At 40.4% G+C, this 16919-nt stretch overlaps 1 protein-coding gene across 48 annotated transcripts in view; it reads right to left on the bottom strand.

Moving 5' to 3' along the window:
- Positions 1–16919, bottom strand: part of CELF4 (CUGBP Elav-like family member 4) — a 676060-nt gene that overhangs the window by 303592 nt on the left and 355549 nt on the right. The window lies entirely within an intron of this gene.

Genomic DNA, 16919 nt, shown 5'->3' with positions numbered 1-16919 from the left:
AAAGTGATGAGCAAGATACAAGATCATGTTCAAGATGAACCTTGACAAGTTCATGCAGTGGTAAGGGATCAAAGTTGCTGATATAGGAAGGTTTTTCACTATTATGTGTTTCTGCCATTTTTATATTACTTTTGATTTTACACCAATGCTTTCAAAGCAAGGGTGGCTCTTGCGGCAGTGTTGTCAGGGCTGAGAATTGGCTTAGAAATAGCTCATATGCGCAATTCTTCTCCATTTGAAAGTGAATGTTGTTCAAGCTTTCGTACAAATACGGCTTGATAGAAACATAAGTTACATTTAATTATTATTAAGGTGAATCAGCACCAATTCACATGCCTCCAAAGGCAGGAGACTGAGGAAACCGATTAGCAAATGTTGTTCTTGTTTTCTTAATGATAAAAATATTGTGAGAACTGGCAGAATGGCTCAGGAGTTTCAGTTTTCAAAACCAGTTTCCAAAAACGTGAACAAAGATGTTTTGATTATCTCTTCATCTGTTCACGATACTTAGTTTTCTCATTTGAAAGTCAAATAAGCCAATGTCATTTGAAATGAGAGACACTGCCTGATGCATATGAATAGGAGTCAAGGATTTCTGCGCACAGTGGTTCAGAAAACTGCCAATTTGTGTGTGTGCAAAAGTAGTCACCACCCTCTTGACAAAACCACTGAGTTTGAATCAGAGACCTCTGGAGCAGTGGGCTCCAGATCCGCAGCTTGTCTTGAAAGGCTGGTAGATGCCAGCTGGAAGCTTTAAAACCTCACATCTCCTCAGAACAGGAAAGGATGGGGCTCATAACACACTAGTTTCTGATGCTTTTAATTTTTCCCACATATTTTGGGAAGGGACAGGGAGGAGGCTTAGGAAGGAAAATGTTCAACAAAAAACCTAAAATAAGCAAACTATTTTTTCCAGTTTCTGGCAAACATTTTGATTATTAATATTATCCATGAAGAATGATAACATTAGCAAATGCAAAGCCATTATTCTTTTAGTTAAAAGCTGATTTTCTTTCTTGAACTCAGCTCCCCTGGTATTTCATCAACACTCAGACAACTTCAACTTAAATAAAACAGCACCAATAATGGCATGGAATAATTTCATAGAATTTACTGTGTGTGAAAAGCCATGTTTCATACCCATACATGTCCAACTTCAATTAACAATTTTTCCAGTGCTGATGCTGTGTTTATATCTCAATCCCAGTATTGTATTTTATACTTCTGTTTCTCTACAATGAACATCTTAATCACCTTCCCTTTCATGAGTATTCAATTAATCACAAACTCTTTCAAAGATGAAGAACAGAGAGGCAACCTTGAACCCTAAATATTTAGTGTGGTGTCTGGATATCAGTTTTGAAATGTGGGGATTACATCAAATGTTGTAACATTTAAAATCCAGGGATAGAGATTTGTGGTAGAGAAATAACCTAATAATCAATACAGCACAAAAAATATAGATGGATTGAGAGATAATTCCTAGACCAAGGATTCATAACACCTCAAAAAAATAGGGAAAAGAAAAAAGAGGAGATGTTAAAAAGGAGAAAAAAGAAATACCACTGAGATGTGTTAACAGAACTGCCTCCAAGCAGAAGGCTGCTTTAAGGCTTCTCTTTCGGCATGATTACTCCTGGCTGGGAGAAAAGCCCCATTAAAAAGCTTTTCTGTTCCCTCCCCTGGCTGTGGGATACCATCCTGAAGAGAAATCATTGACAAGCCTGTCTTTTTCTGAAAGGGTTAGTCAAACAAATTGTCTTTCTCTCCAGAGCTCCTCTCTCTGCTTCTGCCCTTTTGTCTTTCTCTTTTCTTGTTATAGTTAGAAGTGAACATTTTGGCACGTTAATTAAAAATAGTAATAGTTGCAACAGAGGAAAGAAAAGGAGGGGTAAGGTGGGGGAAGCAGAAGGGGGATGGTATCTGCAGCCCTAATTAATAGAATTACTCTCAGTTGAAAGCCAGTCTGTTGAGGACTCTTGTCCTTGAGTAAACAACTCCCTGTGTCTGCATATGTATGTGCATATATATAGATAAATGTACATATAAACACAGCTATTCTGTTGCTTAGCAGCCAGTAGTGTCCTTTCATGAGAAAACAAAATATATGACAAGCAGTCTCAAAAACATGAAGTTCCATGAGCATATTTCTTTTCTCATAGCTATTCAGACAAGGTGGAGAGTGGTCCTGAAATTAATGTCTCATCCCACAGACAAAGGCAGAACTAAGGTAATTGGATTCCCATCTGTTCCAAACATAGTCTTAACATCACACAATAACAATAAATAATATGGTAATCATGGCTAACAATTAATCTTTTAGTTTAGATTTTTTACAGGGTGCTGGATGGATCTTAATTTCACGCAAATGTAGATTGTTGTCTGAACATATCCTCTGGACTAAAAAGAAAAAAAAATATCATAGCCTAACCAGTCACGATCATGTTTGCTTTTTTTTTGAGTATATTTCAGGAGAGCAGAGACTATCTGATCTAAATGCTTCCTATAGCCAAATGTAAACCAGAATTTAACAGAATCTAATTTTGATCTAAACCCCAACCAAATGTGAACAGAACTGTCAGAGGGCTGTGTAAAGTGACACATGTACTCCTTGTTTAAACAATTTCTGTGATGAGGAAGCACTGCATAAAACTTTCCCACTTCACCTGAGGAGATTAGCAGTCCCCTGCGTCTCACAGGGACTCACAGCAGACCCCTCACTGCCTCCTTCTCCCTTCGTAGTGGCTTTACCTTCACCATTCCCTGGTTAGGTATGTAACTGCAGCTGGTAGCCCCAGTTGGGATTTCAACCCAGAACTTTTCATTAATCCAGGTAGCAAAGAGTGATGAAAATCTGAACAAATTTCTTGCAAGAAGTAAGTGGGAGGTTAGAGAGCCAACGCTCCCTGATGATGTCCAGTTGGGCATGTCACTGCCCAGACAAGAAGCCCTGCTGCTGGGTCTTCTGTGCGGGTATTGTTATAGGAAAACTTACAAAAACACCGCAAATCTAGCTGTGACCTTAGTGGGTCTTGGTCTGCCAACAGTAATCTCCCCCGAGATATTGCATGTCTCTGTGGCAGAAGTGGATATGGAATCAAGATTTTCCATGAACTTGTGAGCTTCCCCACACATCTATCTAAACTTTGAGCATCTAAGCTGTTGCCAATGAGGTGCCCTACTCTGCTTTGCTATGCAAAAATCACCTCATCTCTTTTTGACCTGAATCCTCAGCAGCTTCATTTTCTGCTCTCCAGTTTTAATTCATTCTGAAGTCAACAGAGCTGTGGAAGAGAAGCAGAGCTAAGCCACGGAATAGTTACTCCTCGCTGATGTGAGCTCTTAAACATCAGCTACATCCCAAATCAGGAACAGCCACCCTTTAGTGGTGAACGAAGTGCTCTGTGTAAGGCTATAGATGTGAACAGATGGATAGATATAAGGTGACGTGTGCAGCTGGAACAACCAGTTAGTAAAGTTTATAAAGTACTTCAGGAGTCCATCTGGACGGGTGGTACTTTATAAATGTAAGGCCATTATCAGTGCCTCCTAACAGCACCTGACCATCACTCAGCACTTTTTGGATGGAAAGTTAAAGAAAACACATAAAATATATTCCTTGGCAGATATTTCACCCAGACTCTTTTATTAGTAATAGCAGAGAGATCTGGGCTTTTATTTGTACAGACCATTCCCATTTGCAGTCACAGGAAAAATCCACAATAGCTCAACTCATGAAGTTGTTGGATTTGTTATGTTTGAAAAATGAGGCTTCACAGCACAGCCCTGGAAATAAATGGGTGGACTGGGAATTTGCTAATGGCAGGTCTCTTGCGGCAGTAGGGGACAGGATAACTAAAGGGATAGTAATGGGAGAGGCACAATTTATTTTTGTGGTGGGTTTTTGTTTTTTTCCTCCCCTCAGGAGCACCACCCAGAATTGAATTCATGTTGGTAATAAATGAAAAAAATAGATCATCATTCTGGTGACAAGAAGTGCCATATGTGTGAATATTGCACATGGGCAGCAGTTATACAAAATGCTCATTTTCCTTGTGGTCTCCCTGACTGTCCTTGGGAATGTGGCTGTGGAGGAAACTGGAAGCTATTGCTCCTGCTCATGACTTGGAGCCAAGCAGGATGATCACAAGAATCTCACTGAGACTCCTCCACAAGGTCGTGACAATTTTATTCCTCATAGCATTTTTTGGCTAAAGAAATCTAGGGGATGGGTGGGTGGCTGCATTCTGGAGAAAGCCTCTCCTCTTGGGTCTTAATCACCACTTAGTGTGAAATCAAGCTATTTCTTCAGAAAAAATTAGTGTTTGAGCTCTATGTTTTTTCATGAAACAAATGGTGTCTACGGAGAATTTTTTTTTTCTCCTTCAAATCCCCCAAACCCCAAAGATTTCAGTCTGCAGATGCTGCCAGAGAAAGTGTATTTTCATTTCCTATGCTTTCATCGTACTCTGCTGTGAGATATTTTCCCCAGACCTACTAAGCCTCTCAGGATACTTTGTTGGCAAAAGTTCCCATGATGAACTCCTTTTTCCCACTAAGGCTAGAGACTAGTATATGTACCATATCCATGGAGTCTAATTTAGGATTATGGGGTATGGAAGGAGATATAAGCATCAGTTACCCAAACTGCTATTCACAGCGTGGTGGCCTTTTAAATATAAATAAATATTTATGCATTCAGTTATTTGTCCATGGAATCAAAATACTCCATGGTTAAATTTTAAGGACCTCATATAATTGTTTTTGTAAACTTTTTTTTTTTCTTTTTTTTTCTTTTTCTTTTTTTTTTTTTCTTTTTTTTCTTTTTTTTCTTTTTTTTCTTTTTTTTTTATGGGGAAAGGGAGCATAAATGAAATTGTTTACATTTTTATTACAGACCTAGTTTATCTCTATTTGTGTTGTTTCTGATATGGTATTTAAATGCTTGTTAAGAGACAATGTTGCAATAAGCTGTTTCTATGCTAAAAGTCAATTACCAGCTGCAGTATCTTGGAGAACTGGTAACAGAATTGGCCACTACCTATAAAACCATCTTTTGGGGCTTGGGGATCAGTGCACTCATATCTTCATTTCATTTTCAAAACTTGTACACTCATTAACTGTCAAGATAATGTCAGCTGAGATGAAGACAGTAACTTCTCAGGGAGGTCTGCCATGAGAGACCGGCTTGAACTTGTCTTTTGACTACTAAAAACCTGTCCATCTGCCTTTCATTAGCCCTGGCTTAGGGATGGAATAGGGAAAAGCAGACATATTCTGATAATAAGAGAGCTTCATAGGTGGTCTGGTCTTGACATTTTGGAACATTATTGCACTTGACTACTAGGGGACTTTATTGCATGAAGGTAGACGGGAGAGCAGACAGACTCTAAGCATTAATGAAGACATATATAGTCAAAGTAGTAAATCATGAAGAAGGTAACACAAACAATGGCCAAACTCTCAGAGGGGTAGAGTGATGGTAGGAAACACCAGCATGAGAACATATACAGGGCACCCACAGGAATATGAGTATTTACGTGCTGAGTAAAGTCAGCGCAGTATAAAGGAGCATGAACACCCAGAAAAGGTATTTTGATCCCACAAGGACTGCAGAGGAAGAGTGACAGACTATATACAAGATATATACTGTATGAATGATTGCCTCCAAAGAGTACTAGGACAAAGAGAAGGAAGAGGATTTCAAAGTCAAATTATTATTTTTTTTTTACTACAGCAGCCAGACAGTTCTCAAATGGTTGATTTGAACAACTCTAATAGAACAATGTAATTAAAACCCAACAGTCAGTGCTCAGGGAACAACATTGCTGAGTTGCTACCAAAGTCTTGGCAGGTGAATATGAAGGTTCACACTGTAAATGACTAGCATTTCTAATGATTGCTTTATTTCTTTTCAGCAAATGTTCCATTTCCTAAGCAACTTCAGGAGAGAGATGGGAAATTGAATCATTGTGCTTTTTGGGCTCATGCAAGGCAGTAGCCTTTAGCCTGGTCACAGGAAGATCAAGCAGATATCTTTCTACATTGGCAGGCAGAACTGGACATTGCTGTTTCAATGACTTTCATACCTGTGTCTATTAGACTCATTAATAGTCAGCATTTGCATTGTGAAATGCACTCTGTCCCCCCTTGTAAAAGCACAATTGCCTGTTCACCATCAGTATCACGACCTAGGTCTCAGATTCAGCAGAGGGCTTCAGCTTTTGCCTCACTTCAAACATGGGCTCCCACCTTATTCCACTCAGCACGACGAGAGCTTGTGTTGGACTTGCAGCATGGGGCAGGGAGGCAGCAGATGGGGAAACTGGCACAGCAGACACTGACACAGCATGGCTGTGTCACAGACATAGCTACGTGTTTTTGGGGTTATTTATACCTGTAGGGATGAGTGGAGAGGGAATGAGGGAGATAGGGGGAAGCAGGCACAGAAATGACAGGAGGAGGAAAGGAATGAAATCTGCACATTACATATCAAGACAGGATTGAGAAAAGTTCTTTAAAGATTCTCCAGTCAGATTTTAGTATTTTTTATTTATTTTTTATTTTATTTTTTATGATAGTGTCATTCAAGTAACATAATGGGATGCTGAGGCTGTTTGCTAATAGGCACGCAAAAGTTTAGTCATCGGAAGAAGATACCAAGGAATAGGAAGGATTCAGAGGATGTCTTTTGGGATGACAGGGTTCTACCAAAACTAACTCTAATATGTGAAAAAAAGCCTTATTTCATAACAAGAACCTGCTAGAGTCAAGTGAGGTACTCAAACGAGTATGTGAATGTCCCCCAGAAAGCTGAGTGCATCCTACTGTGCATAAACAAGGTAATGTCCCACTCACCACCACTGGTGCTGATTAAAGCATATTTGTTACCAAAACAGGAATCATCTGCCTCATGATTCCACTCTGCTCCCCATTGGGCACAGCTTCCCTAGGTCTAGGAGACAAACAAGCCTTCAATGCTCTCTCTTTCCAAGACTAAGCACTCTCTTCAGGTTACTTGACAATGGATTCTGACCTTGTGCCATGTTAAGATGTTAAGTCAAGCCAGTGAAAGCTGAATGTTGACACCATTATTGGGAGCTCACATAGTCATGGAATCAAAAGTTACTTCTTGTTCACTAGAGGTGAAAAGACAAGATTGGTAGTGCAGGATTTAACAGGGACAAGTAGAGAGGACAACTCTCTTGGGCTTAAGAAGACAATGAATATCCCACTGCATCTTAGAATCACAGAATCGCAGAACGGTTTGGGCTGGAGGGGACATTAAAGATCATTTCATTCCAACACCCTTGCTGTGGGCAGGGACACCTACCCCTAGACTGTGTTGCTCAGAGCCTCCTCTAACCAGGCCTTGAACACTTCCAGGGATGGGGCATCCACAGTTTCTCTGTGCCAGTGTCTCACCACTCTGCAGCTCCTCTAGCTCAGGGCACATGCTTGAGCACTCTCTTCTGCAGGGTTTCTCTGATGGAATTGACTGGTGCTGGAGGTAAGAGTGAACTAGTTCTGATTCACTCTTGTGTCCCAGAAACAAATTCCCACCAAAGCTGAACCTTCCCCTTGCCAAGGGAAGTGTTAAATACAAGAAACAAATATTGAATCAAAAAATTATACACCCTATGTAGCCGATAGTACGGAGAAGAGAGAGCAGCATGGGAAACACAAGGGAGCCCTGCACATTCATATCCCTCATAAAGGTGAAGAAAGGAACAGAACCAAGTGCAGCAATCCACAGTTTAACACTCTCCCTGCTAGACCAGGAGGGGCTTCTTTGAGACATACATGCCAGGAACTTATTTGCAAGGTACTTCACCACTGACCCCAAATGCTCCTGGGAGTGTAATGGGTACACTTTGGAAAGCCCTGCTGATGCCTAATCTCTGCGTGAAACCAGCTTTGATAAAGAGTAACTCTGGTGGCCAAAAATGATGCAGCGATTTTCAAGCAGACTACGAGCTAATCCCTGGGATCATGATTAACATGTTTATTTTGCTCAGTTAAACAGATTCTAATGTGCAGGGCTGGGTATAAGCACTCCTAAGAACACAGTCAGTAAGCTGCCAGCTTTGGGTTGCCTTTGGTGATTCTAGATGGCCTCACCTGACTCTCTAAAAGCACTGAGATTCTAGAGAGTGAGGAGGTGGGTTTCTTTCCTTTTCCTCTATGTATTTATTAATTTATTTCTTTGATTTTCTGGAACTAAAATCTGCTCCTCCTCTCATTGAGCAATCTTCCTAAATATGAGGCCATTGTTCTTTTTAACTAGTCAGCTACTGTCCTAGATTTAGGCAGCATATTTTCCCTCTCATTGCTCATCTAAACAAATTTTTACAGGCTAAACAAAAAGCTTTCTTCTCAGTAAGAAGTAGAAGAAAGGAAATAGTGAAAGATGCAGAAAATAGCTGCTGTCTTCTTGTCCAGTTGCTGCCAGGTTCTGTAAAAAAGGTTAGTTGTAAGACAGGAAGTAAAATGAGCTTGACCTATAACACATTTGTTTGCTTTTTGCTCTCACAGGAACAGTTAAGCCACCTGACTTTAAATAATAAACAGTTCACTTTACAGCCACTAATAAGAAAGCACTCTTACCATCACACCAGGCATTTCTTGACTGAGAGATGGGGTATTTGTTCTTACATGACTTGATTTACGTGACTTACATGTCAGTTTACATGACTAGTTGGAGGGCTGGGTGTTCTCTATGCCCCCAGGCATGCCATGAGGGAAGAGTCAATAAAGACTGAATCAGCTCCCAGGGAAAGCACAAAGCAGAGTGGTATCAGGACAGTCAGACCTCATCCAAGGGCCATGAAATGCAGAACATGGAATGTTCTCTTCTATTTTCTGCAAAACACCATCCTGGTTCTGACATAGTCCAGATACCTCTGAAGCTTTCCATGTCCTTTGGATACCTTCCCACTATCAGCCATCAGAGTGTGCTGCAAACGAGCAGTCACTAATCACATCAGAGGAAATCTGAGCTTAATTTGAATAGCATATGCACTGCCAGGACCCTTGTTCTCCTCTTTGGAGATCTGGGCAAAACAATATCTCTGCCTTCTCATCATCTGTAGCATCAGGTATCCACTGACATCCTCCATGGTCCCTGATGCTCTGCACTGTCGTCTCCTGTGCTCGGCATTCCTCACCACCCACTTCCGATCACCCATAGCCAAATGACCCAAGAGTTACAGATTTGGGACCTGAAGGTAGGTTAAACAACCTTTGTGTAGCTCCACATTTTATAATTTCATGCCTTAGCTTCCCCAGAAATTAAGAAATATGTTCCAAACAAACAGAAAAATAAATTGAAAGTTAAGTTTTAGGGGGACTTGGATAAGTCAGAAATTTGGTCAGCATCCAGAATACTTTCTGGGAAGAAAAAGGACAAAAGAGTTTTGGAAATAAAGAAAATAAATGGGATTTATCTTTGTTTCAAAATGGCATGCTTTTTCTTTTAAACTGAAAGGAAAGGACCGGACTAACCCCTGAAGAACATTTCTCTAAAATTCAGGAAAATCTGGTATAATTGTATTGGTGTTGTTTGTGGTTGTGGGATTTTTTGTTTGTTTGTTTGTTTGGGGTGTTTTTGTTTTTGTTTTTCTTATTTTGGTGTTTTTAATTTCTTCTCTTTCTTCAGACCATCCTATCTCTTTTATCTCTTTATATGACAGGATTTCTGGAGTGGGGAGCACACCACATGTTCACACCATCCTCCAGATTTTCCAACCTAGGAGTCACTGAAATATCTCTTTAAAGGGTTAAGACCCCAAGTTGATGTAAACACAGAAACTGCAGAAGAAGACAGGTCCGAGGAAATGTTAGGCTTCAGCCTCTGCTCTACACAGATATTTTTGTCTGATCAGAGGCAGAAAGGGGGCTTTAGTCTATAAGAGCACAATGCCATGAGTTTTCAGCACAGCCAGGAATGCCCATGCTGTCCCCTGTTATCCTTTGTGTTGGGTACGATCTGGGGCAGGTCAAAGGTCTTTGTGGCAGAGAAATTCCTGCATGGACCAGAAGGTGGTCCATAACTGTGGTCCACTTACCCACATACAACAGGCTGAAACCTGTGCACTGAGATTCTGAGCCCAAACTCAAGTAGTCCAAATGCCCTAGCTCATCAAGGGCAACAGCCCCATGGAAGGCAGTACCACACTCAAACCACAGTGTGTTGACCCCTTGGTAATATGACATTTAAATGAATATCTAAGTAGATAGGTTCCCACTAATCAAACATATGACTTGGAGAACAAACAGCTGTTGAAAACATCTAGACAAGCTTGGAAGAGTGCAGCTGTTAGCATTGTACACTACATTATCACCATATATTTAGATTGTTATTAAGTGAACTTGAAGTAAGGCACTTTACATTAGTCATTTTCCCCCTGGTGAATTCAGCAACCAACATTGATTATTTTCCCTTTTTTTTTAATCTCAAAATTTGTCTATTAACTTTTTAAAACTTATTAATTTGTTTTCACTTCATTGGTAGCAGCTTCCCCACATCCTCTACTCAGCTTGTTAAAACTCAGAGTTGATTAAATATGACACAAGAGTAAAATATTACATAAGCTCACAAGAAAATTTTTATTTCATTATCACCACAAAGTGAGTCATCTTGAATATGACACTGACTTTGGCTCCATTTTCTCTCAGTTTTTTCTCTGGTTTTATATTTAATCACAGCTTTTTTCTCCCTCTCTTTGCACTTACGATTTTGTTTTTCAAATCCACAGCAGAATGATCCAACTTTGTTCTTACACTATTAATTAACACCACGCTCTAGTTTCCCCCATACTTAAATGATGAATAAGGTTAAATTCCAGACAATGTTCTGTACATTGCCATCAATTAACAATTTTCGAGGCAGCGCTTCATTAATAAAGTGATCAGCAGAGCCCTTGTGTGGAGTGCATTGGAGCTCAGAAATTGTACCAGAGCTTCTTTAATATGGGAGCTGGTGTGTGTCATGTGGCTGTGCGAGTGCACAAGTATGCATGCGTGTTTGTGTGTGAAAAAAAATCAATGCAATATCCTAGGAAACTCATCAGCACATCATCTCCTTAAAGGTTAATTAAGAATTTGAGGAAGAACAGAGGGGCTGAAGCAGAGGTGATGGACATCCATGTCTCTCCAGATCATTAAGTACTAATTAGGTTTGGAAAGTCTATTGAGCTTCCTTGGTCTCATCAAGCCATGTGATGGTCCCTGGATACCTCAGTGTGAAATGCCATCAGCACTATATCTCCCTTTATGAAGAGGATGCACTTCAGTCTCAGGTGTGCCTGCTGTCTCTCACTCTATGTGTGTCTGTATTCCTCTTTTGGTGTGTGTCTGATTAAGCTATTTATTTTATATACTGCATAAAAATTACATGGAGCATACAGACCCTTTCACAATCATGTGTAATGCAGCATGTTTTGCTGGAAGGCTAACGAGGAATAAAAAACCAGAGGGTTAAAAAAAGGGCAAGAAAAGTTCCTGTTCGTTGTAAACTCAGAATGAGCAGGGGAAAGACTTCCAGGTTCATATAAACTCTTTTTCTGTGCTAGAATATAATTTAGGAAGGATTTCCAAACTGGATTCCCTTTACTTCTGCTTCCTGAGCTCTAGATGGAGGTGGGTCAAGACAGGAGCTCTGCAGTGAAAGTTATCAGAGCGAGACCCCACCATGCAGCTTCAAAGGGACCATAATATGTATTTTGTTAATTACCTCTTTTAAAACTCTTAGCCAGAAGTTTTGCACAGCTAAATCCCAGAAGTGGTTACAAGTTTTTTAGAAATGGTTTCCATGGAATGTGAGATGCTGCTTTTATCTTAATTTCCCGAATTTTCAGTATTTTCCAGCCTACAGGTCTTACAGGGACAGATTTTTCTTGGGATGTTTCCTTTAAATTGGAGTGGAAATACAAGTTTAGATGTTCATCTGTGGGCAAGGATCTAGCAAGCAAGCCAATCTGTGCCAGAAAGAGACCTTTGAGGTGCCCAGAGACTGAGTCAGCTCTCAGTGCTAATGTACAAAGTAATTCAAACCAGATGCCAGTGATCAGATAGATTCTTCTGGAAACCAGCCTTGATGGTGTTATTAGTAAAACAACACAGCTGGCTTTCTTATGAGGGTTCCCTCATGGTAATTCAATAAATTTCTAGTTTTTAGGCAGTCTTAAGCTAGCAGGATGGCATATAGCTGCTGAAAGGTAAAGGAATAATAGGCCTGGTAGTATTTCAACACTGTCAGTCCAAAAAGATACTTATTCAGGAATGTGTAAGAGATGTCTTCTTCATATCTAGAGAGCTAACTCACACACCTACTCCCTTTCTCAGTGTGGAGAGAAGAATAATGTGCCTTAGATATTAGCACACATTTAATAAAATTATACCAGAAAAGGTTGTCCTCTGGGCTGACATTTTCAAGGGACACTTGGTATACGGGAGGATGGCGACGCTGGGGATAGGTACCATTGCCTTTTTGAGCCCCAGTGAACTTTGACTTTGATAGCAAATGATGGGACGGAAGTTAATTGTTCACTGGCTCAAACTGTTGCCCTGCCAATACCGTGCTTTCAACATTTTACTTATTAAGAGCAAGTCTAGTTGCATGAGCAACATCAATGGGAGGAAGGCAGCAGTCTGGGAATCACTGGGGTGTGGGTTCTTTAGGATGCATCTGCAATTAAAAACAACTGCCTCCCACTCCCACCACTACCACCACCCTGTTTTCAGCAGGAGATGGCTGAACTGAAAAGCTACTGATAATGTTGCAACTTGCACGTCTGCTCCAGAATATCAAGGACCCCTTGATAAACCCATTGCAATGCCTGGAGCACTTCATCTGCAGGCGACTTGCTCTCTTCAATATGGAGAGGATTGCCACTAATCCTGGCGCATTACTGTTCACTTGACAGAAGTCGCCTGAAACAACTTGCGTCTGTTCTTGTCCTGATTTGCTGTCGGTATTTATTAAGAGCAGTGTGTTTTAAATGGCACACATTGTAGCCTGAAGATAACATCTTAAGCTTCCTGCCTATACCAACAAAAAACCAAACACCCCCTCCCGAGAAAATCTTCTCTGAACACTGTCATGCCCCTCTTTGCTCAGCCACGTTGATGCTGTTGCTTCATCCCCAAGAGATTCCTGTGAGAGCTGTGGTGGCAGCAAGAGGCACCTTATCTCTGCCTTTACTGATCACCACTGCTGAGCTGCTCTGAAATTATTTTAATATGTATCTGAAGTGATGGAAAGCAAAATATTAACCACTCAAATCATCCCTATTTTCATGACTTCAGTAGAGAAAAATGTTAAACTGACTAAGTCTCTGGCTCTCGATTAACCAATGAGGCCTTCATGTTCCTCCCATTTCTGCTGTGACTGAACATCAGTCTCCAAGGATGTAAAGATGTAACAGCTTCTCTGAACCTTCAATCTTAACCATTGTGCTTAGAAGTAAACAACTTTCACTATTAAATGCTGAACATGGTGATGGTTATATGATATGGGCTTTTATTTACTAAGGACGTGGTCTGATTCACTGCCACTGATTTGTCAAACTGACTGGATCTGCATAGTTTGACTTTAGTGACAAAGATGGTGAAGCTTCCCCACTTTTTCCTATTCTGATTCTGATTGGTGTCTGGACAAGATTGTAGAAGTACAGTAAGTCCTCAGAAGAAAAAAACAATGACTACTGGTAAATTTTCTTTGCAACATGCCTTTCCCAGTTTACAGCAAAGGCCCCATACAGTATTTGTAGATAAGTTAGTGAAAGCCATTTCTCCTGGCTTTTGAGATCTCTTGGTTTCAATACCACCACAGACAAGGAAACACTATCAGGTTAAGTAGCATAAGATGCTTCTCAAGTACACCGGCAAATGGAATCTGTTTTTCTGTCTCCTACACAAAAACTGTGATTCCTCTGCCAATTCAACTGACATACTAAAAAATAAATCTGTGAGGAAATGGATAATCAGATTTTCTTTAAATTAGAAATATACTAGAAAACAAAAAAATATATCCCTCTTTGTTTCCTTTAAAGGCCCTTGAAGATTTCCTCCTGCTAAACTGATTTTGTTAGAGTACAAAATGTTCGGACCGATCAGGTCCTTAAAGACTTATTTCTTCTATTCTTGGATGGGCAGTATGCTCAAAGATTTAGCATCAAACAAGTTTTCATTGCTCTTTTTTGCTCCCAGAACACTGATCTGATGAAAAATTTCATCACTTACATGTGTGAACCATGTGTGTGCATGTGTGAATGTATGCATATGCATAAGTCTAGCATATTTTAAAGCATTTTATAAGTGTGTGTGTGTGTGTATATATATATATATATATATATTACATATATATATATATGTACGTGATTATGAAGAGGAAATACTCTTGCACCTGCTCTGAGTGTTTCTGTACTTTAGGCAGTGTGCAGATAGAAAGTGATGTGAGTTATAGAGGAAGGTTTATTTTGAGGTAACACTCCTAAACAGCAAAAGGAGTTAACATATAATCTAAATCTTCTGATCTCATTAATGGACTAGAAGAAAAACCAGTGGAATATCTTCCTTTCTGTCTTAAAAATAAAGGATAGATTTGCAAAGCAAGGCTCTGTACATCAACTTAGTCCATGCAGCATCTTAACATTTGTCTGGGACAAGCAACATTAGGTATGGCAGACAGCAACAGTGCTCTCAAATGAGGGACAGATGGCTGTCCAACACTGGCACCACAGGTGTTCAAGACTTTTAATTCGGTTTCATTCAGCAGACCTTTTGCTCTCCAATCCCTTGCTACCGCTGTCAAACTTTTCCTCAAGCAAGAAAGAGTGTGGGGACAATGTGATAGAATTACAGACGGTGGTAGAGTCATTTGTTAATCCGTTGGGGAAATTAGGCCATCAGACAACAACCTGCTTCACAAACAGATCTCTGTGAAACAGGTGTGTGCACTCTCTATGTGTAGGTGTGCGGGGTAGTGGTGGAAAGCTGTGGATGCAGGGGAGGGGAAAAGTAAGAGGATTAAGTAGTGTATTCAGGGCTGGGAGGTGACAGAAATGACGGCCAGATACCGCTGGGATGTAACAGGGTATCTATAAGAGTAAGACATAATGTCGGCTAAAAACCAGCCTCCTCTTGGTTTCATTTGAAAATCTCAGATCAGAGAGGGACACAAGTTCTCTGGCACCACAGAGCCTCATCTGTCAGTGTCCTTGTGGAAGTGGATGAGATGGAGAAGAATAGACTAAAGACTCCTTTGCACTTTTCTTTCATTATCCATTCCCGCAGAGCACAGTGGTTGAAGCTTTAAGCATTTAAAGTTATAGACAGAGATGTCCCTGTCAGCACAAGGCAAAGTCCTTGGTAACCCTAGCTCTGGCCTTGGGAGTGGAAGGTGAACTGCATTACTTTTGTGCAGCGATGGTCTTTTCATTGTGATGGTCCTTCTGGGAATGCAAACCTGCCTGCAGCTGCATGTTTCTGGAGGCCCCTGTCACACCAGGTACTCCTCAGCATTGCTGGTGAAAGTTCAGGTATGGAGTCACCCTAAGCAGCATTTCCTTTCAATTTTCTCTTGCCTATATAAACTTGTTCAATGCTGGCCACAGTGTCACTCCCATGGAGTTACTGAAAGCTGGTAAGGGAGAGGGAGACTCTGCCTTTGCTGGCTACTGCATTTACAAAAAAACCTTCTGTGAGCCCTGAAGAAAAGGAAACCTGTCTTCCTAATGGTTTGCACTGTTAGTCGTGACCTTGTTTGGATTTTCTGGTGTGCAGTGGTGTGCTCCAGCAGGTACCCTCTTTCTATGAAAGTGTGGTGAGCACAGCTCCACATTGCAATGTACTCCTCTGTAGAGGCTATAGATCTAAATCACTGCATGCATCTACTCTGCCTGAGGAGAGGCAGAAGGAGAGGAGAGTGATGAATCATAAATTGATATCTGTAAATTTTGATTATTTTTAAGGAGGAATTACCCAATTTTTTTTCACACAACTTTTAGGGACATATTTTTCAAGATATCAGGAAATACCAAAAGAATTTCAAAAGCATCTTACTAAAGACAGGTTTGTTTGGAGAGATATATTCCATTGAAAAATAATAATGCAAGTGCTCCTCTTTTGACTGTCTTTTTGACAGAGTTTGCATTGAATTGTAAGTCCTAGATATCATGCATTTCACTTTTGATGAAATTATATAAATAAATGAGCATTTTTCTTTACATTCTCGAAAAATAACTGTATTCTCTCATTCTGGCTGCTGGGGATACTAAGCTGTCCCGCTTCTCCTGGAACAGACAATGCTGAAAGGGTATTCTCCCACCCATAAAACCAAAGTGCAGAACATCCTTCAAGAACTGTTCAGGGAACTTGTATATAACATTTTAAAAAGTCTTGTACTTTACACTACATATGAGCTAACCCAACATTATGTCAGCAGTTTGTCCATGATCTCTGCAACTTTTATTTTATTTATGGGATGAAAGGAGTCATGATTTGGTCAAATTTAAAAGTTCAGATGCTTTTTAGTTTTCTGCATTAGGAACAAACCTCCCAGGCCTCAAAATTTTTGTCTGTCTTTAGCTGAGGTGAACAGCCTGATTCAAATTTTTGTAAATATATTTCAGCTGGTCTCTGAGAGGTATTCCGCACTGCAGAGGAATGAGTCACATTGTTGCTTTCACATTTACACTGGGGATACTGCTCCTGCCAGATCTTGCCATTTACTTGGAAAACTAGTCAGCACTCCTTTCATATTCCAGATTGTCATCCTTCCCTTCCCTTTCCTCCTTCCTCTACCCTCTGGGAGCTGCAGGACAGCATCTTTCTATTGTCCTGTGGAGATAGACTTCAGCTGAGTGAAGTTGCCTGATCCCTGGAGAAGGAAGGAAGGAAGGAAAATAAACCCCCAT

The sequence above is a fragment of the Prinia subflava genome, chromosome Z (assembly GCF_021018805.1).
Source record: "Prinia subflava isolate CZ2003 ecotype Zambia chromosome Z, Cam_Psub_1.2, whole genome shotgun sequence".
NCBI classification, from domain to species: Eukaryota; Metazoa; Chordata; class Aves; order Passeriformes; family Cisticolidae; genus Prinia; species Prinia subflava.
Note: the sequence above shows the minus strand (reverse complement) of the source record. Positions and strands in the feature narration are given on the sequence as shown.